The 8,408-nt window shown below is 40.3% G+C and overlaps 1 pseudogene across 1 annotated transcript; it reads left to right on the top strand.

The window, feature by feature from the left end:
• Positions 1-3,535: 3,535 nt before the first annotated feature.
• LOC309555833 (small ribosomal subunit protein uS2-like) lies at positions 3,536-4,555 on the top strand (annotated as a pseudogene). Its single transcript has one exon. The product of its transcript is annotated as a small ribosomal subunit protein uS2-like (transcript).
• The last annotated feature ends 3,853 nt before the right edge of the window (positions 4,556-8,408 follow it).

Genomic DNA, 8,408 nt, shown 5'->3' with positions numbered 1-8,408 from the left:
ACGCATCGATTATTGGCCGGGAATTTTCGGCCGATTTTCAGCTTGTTATTATGATGTTTTCGACAACCGACTCAGACTTTTCGGCCGAAAAAAATCTGGTGTGCAGGCTATAAAATTTTTGTTGGCCGTCAACACAACGGCCGATTTTCCGTCAGTCAGTACAGATTTCGGCAGACAAAAATCTGATGAGCAAGACTGGGCATGCTCAGAGAAGAAAAAACACACGGAAAGTAAACCAGCACATGACATCACTTCTGAAGTAGATTTTTGTTGGCCGAGAAAATTTGTGTGCAGTCTAGGCACATTCCAACCAACAAAACACCACTCTGGACAAAAGTCGGACGATCGGTCGGCCGATAATCGTTGCGTGTGTACGAGGCATTAGTCTGTAGGGTTCAATATTTTGTTGGTCCACCCTTTGCAGCTATAACAGCTTCAACTCTTCTGGGAAGACTGTCCACAAGGTTTAGGAGTGTGTCTATGGATATGTTTGACCATTCTTCCAGAAGCACATTTGTGAGGCCAGGCACTGATATTGGAAGAGAAGGCCTGGCTTGCAGTCTCTGGTCTAATTCATCCCAAAGGTGTTCTATCTGGTTGAGGTCAGGATTCTGTGCAGGCCAGTCAAGTTCCTCCACCTCAAACTAGCTCATTCATGTCCAAATTATTTGGTAGAAGGGGAATTATTGTGTGTGGGGTTGTATTTCAGGGGTTGGGCTTAACCCCCTAGCTCCAATGAAGGAAACTCTTAGGGTGTTAGCATACCGAAACATTTTGGACAATTTCATGCTTCCAACTTTGTGGGAACAGTTTGTGGATGGCCCCTTCCTGTTCTAACATGACTGCGCACCAGTGCATAAAGCAAGGTCTATAAAGACATTGATAAGCAAGTTTGAGGTGGAACGATTTGACTGGCCTGCACAGAGTCCTGACCTCAACCCGATAGAACACCTTTGGGATAAATTAGAGTGGAGAATGCGAAGCCAAGCCTTTTCGTCCAACATTGGTGCCTGACCTCACAAATGCACTTCTGGAAGAATGGTCAAACATTCCCATAGACACGCTCCTAAACCTTGTGGACAGCCTTTCCAGAAGAGTTGAAGCTGTTATACCTGCAAAGGGTGGGCCAACTCAATATTGAACCCTACGGACTAAGACTGGGATGCCATTAAAGTTCATGTATGTGTAAAGGCAGACGTCCCAATACTTTTGACAATTCAGTGTATATGGCAATAGAAGGATACAAAAGCTGTAAGAAAATAGTGCTCTGTCTATGTAAGAAATTGGTAACTTGTATTGAAAGAAAGAAAGCTACTCACATAGAGAAACAAGATCAGAGACTGAACATCGCAAGTACAGAGCAGGAACCCACGGCTCAGCGCTACACAGAGTCTGGCTGACAGCACGCTGAGCTCGCTTGATCAGGCTGCACACTCCCAAATACAGGACACCTCTACTCAAAATGTATGCCTCATTCTGGATGCAGCATCACAAGGTGTTATGAGATCCTGTCTTTGGGCATATGCGGCCCAACTAAGCAAGTTTAGTGAGCTATCAGCCAGACTCTGTGTAGCGCTGAGCTGTGGGTTACATCCTGCTCTGTAATTGCTATTAGCTTTCTGTACCATCAATAATTTTTGCCCTTTGTCATATACGGACATGATCTTTAGGGCCAAAAATTATATGAAAGAACATTTTCCTTGAATCCCTTTATATGTGGCTTACACATATATTTGCAAATGTGTGCAAACAAAACCCTCTGTTTTTAATGTGTATTGTTGGACAGTCACAGGGACAATTTATTATTATTATTTTTTTTTTGAAGGCTAGCTGATAAGTGTGCTTGGAAATTTGTTTGTTATGAAAAAACACATTCTAGGCATCCCTTTAGATGCGCATCCCTGGTGGCCATTGGTATTACTTTTGCGCTTCAACATATACATATGCTAAACAGGGTCATTTTTTCATTCAGTTCACTAATATATATATATATACTCACTATAAATGTCAATGAATTGGTCAGCAGATTGCATAGCTAAATTCTGCAGCACCCAGTAGCTGGCAGGGCATGACTAAATGGAATTGTGGACATATTCTTTCATAGAATGCTCGAGGCTTGGTGCTGTGATATTTACATAAGCTTGCCAGTCCCTCCAACAAAACTTTACCTTGATACAAGACATAAGCCAGCAAACAGACCCACTGATTACATCACTTTGTTTCAAAAGAGGTATTTCTTGAAAATAAAGTGGTTTGATTGAAATATTTTATTTGCATGTTGATCAGGGAGGGGGGATGAGGGAAGGTCATTTATGCAGATATTATACTTCAACTTTAAAAACATTACCTTGGCATTTAGACTGGCATGCTAAAATGTGTTGAAAGCACATTGTGTTTGAACTCATCATTACTTCTTTAAATGTTCTATTCTAAAATCACAGTAAAGTAAACATTAAAACATAATTTAGTCAGGAATTGTGCAAATAATCATGCCCATAAAGCATTCAAAATAAAAAAAAAATGTGCAGTTTAAAGGATTTCAAAAGAGACAGCACATCAGTTTAACTTAGACTGATGGCTTTCAGGTTTGGCTTCGGTTTTAGACTGAATAAGAAAAGAAAAGACAATTATTGTCTGAATGCTAAAAATGTGTATTGGGCTTCTTATTTTATGACATGACTGTAATGTGCTATATGCTGGCTATACATGTCATATATCTCTAAACCAGAATGGGAGGTTGTGCAAAAACTGCCCTTTATCACCACCGTTTTAGCAGCAGAACTGAATTTCTACATAGCCATCAGAGGTCATGACCAAAGGAGACATACAGTAAATACCAAGGGTGGTTGTGGTCCACAGCCACGTATCTATAATTGTTATGGCTTCCAGTAACAGTTATAACAAAAAATGACAGTTGGCTGTCCTAGGTTGTCACATATTATTTCAAATGTTTAGTCATTCTATAATTAGCAATTGTATTATAGTCTTTTAAATAAAAGGAATTCATGCATGCTTCTGATAATAAGATGGCATAAAAAAAAAAAATGACTTTTACAATTTTGTTCTAACTAAATGTACACACAAAAGCATTGCAGTGCTGTTTATAAATTGCCATGAAGAAATCAACCTCAGTGGATCACAGATCCACTACAGAGCTGATATGAACAGCTCTATACCATGTAATCACTGTGATGGCCAATCACAGCTATCACAAAATCAAACATTGTAGTGCTTACATCGCATAGCCTGTTCTTTATCCACTTACGAAAATTTTACCCCCTTCATGAACAGGTTATTTTTTTGCTATTCTGCACTGTGCTACTTTAACTGCCGATTGCGTGGTCATGAATTGCTGTACCCAAACAAAGTTTATATCATTTATAGACCTTTATTTTGGGGGTATCTGATCAGCACTGGGTTTTTTTGTTTTTTGAAATATAAATGAAAATAAAAAAACATATATATTTTTTTTTTTACTTTCTGCTATAAAACATATCCAATGAAAAAAATTTAAAAATGTATTTTGCCTCAGCTTCACCAGGAGACTCTCCATACGGTGTTGTCGCTTTTTCCCCATCGTAGCTTCAGGGGTGTTTAACAATGTCCAGAGGTCTGGATGCCCTGCAAATGAAAGAGGAAGATGTCCTCAAGTTCCTGACTGCTGGAACGCACTTGGGTGGCATTAACCTCGACTTTCAAATGGAGCAATATATCTACGAAAGGAAAAGTGATGGTAATTACATTATAAATCTGAAACAGACATGGGAGAGGCTTCTGCTTGCTGTACGTGCCATTGTAGCCATTGAAAACCCAGCTGATGCTTGTGTGATTTCCTCCAGAAATACTGGCCAGAGGGCTGTTCTGAAATTTGCTTCTTCCTGTGGGGCCACCCCAATTGCTGGTCGCTTCACACCTAGTACTTTCACCAATAGGATTCAAGCTGCTTTCCGTGAACCATGCCTGTTAGTTGTGACTGACCCACGAGCTGATCATCAACCACTTACTGAGGCATCATACCTCAATATTCCTATTATTGCTCTCTGCAATACAGATTCGCCCCTACGTTATGTGGATATTGCCATCCCCTGTAATAACTAGGGTGCCCATTCTGTTGGTCTTATGTGGTGGATGCTGTCTCGTGAAGTTCTGCGCATGAGAGGAACAATTTCCCGTAAAAATCCATGGGAAGTCATGCCCGATCTCTATTTTTACCAGGATCCTGAGGAGATTGAGAAGGAAGAACAGGCTGCTGCAGAGAAGGCTACCACGAAGGAGGAATACCAGGGTGAATGGTCCGCAAATGTTCTCGAGTTTCCTCAGCCTGAAGTTCCTGACTGGTCAGAAGGAGTACAAGTCCCATCTGTGCCCATCCAGCAATTTCCTGCAGAGCGTCCTGAGCTCCCAGCAGCTCCAAAACCTGCAGCTGCAGAAGACTGGAGCTCCCAGCCAGCTATCAAAGGTGACCGGTCTACTGCTCCAACTGCCCAGGCATCAGAATGGGCTGGAAAAACTACTGAATGGTCTTAAAAATACAACCTGGTGTTACCCATGTTCAAACATCCATGGTGGACTTTTGAAATAAACCCATTTGAAAAAAAAAGAAAAAAAAATGTACAAAATCAAATGTCTTCATACATTTTGTCCAAAACGTATACCACTACAGGTTTTTGATTAAAAAAATCCCAATAGGTTTATATTGTTTGGCTAGCGTGAAATTTTTAGTGCCGACAAGCTATGTTATATACAGCATTTTTTGCTTTATTTTTACTAATGGCTGCTGTTAACTACTTTTAATGGGACTGCAATGCTGCGGTGGACAATCTGACACTAACTGAAGCTGGGGGGAATTGACTATTTGTCACTGACATCACCAGTGCCAATATTACAGTGACCTAAAAAATACACTGTCACTGCACTAATGACACTGGCTGGGAAGGGGTTAACATCTAGGAAGATTAAGGTGCAAAATATGTGCCTAACTATGTGTAATGTGTGTCCAGTGTGCTGCTTTTTACTAATGATTTCTCAATGAAAACTGACAGGTCCCCCCCTGTGTACAGATCTCTGTGTTAAATTTCTACACAGAGCTCTTGGCTGTGAATGTACAGAGCCAATCAGCACGTCCTGGCTGTGAATCATTGGACGGGACTTGCTGACAGGCTCCCGCTGTGTATAATCAGAGTTAGAGCTGGCTGGGGGCTGAACATGCACGTGTCCTAAACCCGGAAGTGTGTAGCAATGTACCAGTGTGTTGCTTTGTCTACAGCAAGCCGGTGGGTGATCTTTAAGTGGTTATTACCTTAGTAGAGAAAGGGGGTATCTAATGAATTACTTAATCATACATTCATTAGCTGCAGATCAGTGTACCAGTGGATTGCAAGGCTGTGGGATAGTTTTTAAATCTTTCACCCCCTTGTCTCCAGTATATCTCAGCTTTAACCTACACTATATTACCAAAAATATTGGGACACCTGCCTTTACACGCACGTGAACTTTAATGGCATCCCAGTCTAAGTCCGTAGGGTTCAATATTGAGTTGGCCCACCCTTTGCAGCTATAACGGCTCTTTTGGGAAGGTTGTCCACAAGGTTTAGGAGTGTGTATATGGAAATGTTTGACCATTCTTTCAGAAGCGCATTTGTGAGGTCAGGCACTGATGTGGATGAGAAGGTCTGGCTCAGAGTCTGTGCTCAAATTCATCCCAAAGGTGTTCTATCGGGTTGAAGTGAGGTTTCTGTGCAGGCCAGTTAAATTATTTTCCCCTAAACTTGCTCATCCAGGTCTCTATGGACCTTGCTTTATGCACTAGTGTGCAGTCATGTTGGAAGAGGAAGGGAAAACCCCAAACTATTTCCACAAAGTTGAGAGTATGAAATTGTCCAAAATGTCTTGGTATGCTGACACCTCAAGAGTTCCCTTCACTGGAACCATTGGCTAAGCCCAACCCCTGAAAAACAACCTCACACCATAATTTCTCTCCACCAAATGATTTGGACCAGTGCACAAAGCAAGGTCCATAAAGACATTGCTGAGCGACTTTTGGGTGGAGGAACCTGACTGGCCTGCACAGAGTCCTGACCTCAACCCGATAGAACACCTTTGGGATGAATTAAAGTGGAGACTGTGAGCCAGGTCTTCTCTGCAACATCAGTGCCTAACCTCACAAACGTGCTTCTGGAAGAATGGTCAAACATTCCCATAGACACACTCCTAAAGCTTGTGGGCAGGCTACCCAAAAGAGCTAAAGCTTTTATAGCTGCAAAGGGTGGACCAACTCAATATTAAACCCTACGGGCTAAAAGTGGGATGCCATTAAAGTCCATGTGGGTGTAAGGGCAGGCATCCTAATTGTTTTTGTAATATCGTGTATATTTATATATATATACAGTATATATATATACAGTATATACATAGTATATATATATAATATTATTTTATTTTTTTTTTTCAAATTTTGTATATAAGCTCATTTGCTTTTTACCTTACTGGTTGCATATCTCTAAAACTTCTACTGCAGCAAAACTAAATCTATAATTACCTACAATAATAGGCAAGCTCTTCAAACTGTTTCTGAAAGAAAAGCACAGGTGTAGAGTTTATTACTATGTTACTGTAGTGGCTCATACTGAATTAGCATCACTTTTTGTATTGTGGGAAGATCTGTAAATGCAACATATGTGAATGTAAATGTGTCAAGTTATGAGAAGTGTTTGGCTGAACACAGTTTTGAATATGTATATTACATTTCATAATCATTGTTTAAAATCTAATCTGACTGATGTTTAGCTTTTTTTTGTTTATTTTGAAAACCATGATACTTGTTTGTAAAGTGTTCTTGGACAACTCAAATGATACTTTACCTGTTTAGGAGGTAGAATGCGTATGTGTAGTAACACATAGAGATCTACACATTCCTCAGTTATATTATAATACTGTACCCTGTAGCTGCTTATGGTAAAAATCAGTCACTGGCTTGCCATAAATGGTGTATATTTGGCAATAGCAATAAGCTATGACATTGTGACCTAAAAAGCCTTCTAATAAAGTATTAAAGTAAACCTGCGTGTGCAATGGAGCTCCTAAAAAGGCTCCAGAGCTACCTAAAATATTTTACATGTAGTTTTGAGAAAACAAGTTGCAAAAAGTTTGACACCTCATGGTAGCTTTAAGAACGGGGTCATTCTTCTGCTGCAAGTGCTCCTGCAGGTTCCTATTGGACCATAAATATGATAGGTGTTCCTACTTTGTAAAAAGCACATTTTTGAGACTGGAGGGTAAGTACCAGCACTTTACTCTACAATAAAAACCCCTCAACACTTGTGTGTTACTCTTATGATGCTGACAAGTGTGCTATAAAAAACTGGAATGATGCAAACAGCTAAGCATTTGATTTTTAAAAGAGAAAGTGGTGAGGAGTGTATATGAGGCACAACATCCCTAAAGGACAACTAGAATACATTTCTGGAAAGAAAGATGGGACTTTGCTGTGCCTTACATCTCAGGGAAATACACATATAAGTAAGGTAAAACAAATTTTTTTACAAACAAAAGTTAAAACCAGATCACCATACAGAAACCGAAATAAAGATAATACATGTATACACCAGATATTATCAGACTACATATGTTATTGATAACATAAACCATGAATACATATGCAATGCCCCAATAGCACTACAACAGACATAAATAATGTGAAAAAGTAGCTGTGAGATCTCTATGCTTTTAGCTTCATCAGGAGATCCTTTAGTTTAAGATCTGGTACCTATATACAGGTGGGAAGCATATCTGCAAATGCCAAGACCAAAGACACCCAGGAACAACAGGCCCACATATGCACTGAACAAAATTATAAACGCAACAGTTTTTTCCCCCATTTTTCATGAGCTGAACTCAAAGATCTAAAACCTTTTCTATATACACAAAAGGCCTATTTCTCTCAAATATTGTTCACAAATCTGGTTTAATCTGTGTTAGTGAGCACTTCTCCTTTGCCGAGATAATCCATCCACCTCAAAGGTGTGGCTTATCAATATGCAGATTAGACAGCATTATTATTGCACAGGTGTGCCTTAGGTTGGCCATAATGAAGGCCACTCCAAAATGTGCAGTTTTACTGTATTGGGGGGGGGGGGGGGGGGGGGTTCCGGGGTGGTCCGAAAACTAGTCAGTATCTGGTGTGACCACCATTTGCCTCATGCAGTGTAACACATCTCCTTCACATAGAGTTATCAGTTTGTAGATTGTGGCCTGTGGAATGTTGGTCCGTTCCTCTTCAATGGCTGTGGAAAGTTGCTGGATATTGGCAGGACCTGGAACATGCTCTCGTATAAGCCTATCCCATACATGTTCAATGGATGACATGTCCGGTAAATATGCTGGCCATGCAAGAACTGGGATGTTTTCAG

The sequence above is a fragment of the Pelophylax lessonae genome (assembly GCF_965119305.1).
Source record: "Pelophylax lessonae genome assembly, chromosome: 5".
NCBI lineage: Eukaryota > Metazoa > Chordata > Amphibia > Anura > Ranidae > Pelophylax > Pelophylax lessonae.
Note: the sequence above shows the minus strand (reverse complement) of the source record. Positions and strands in the feature narration are given on the sequence as shown.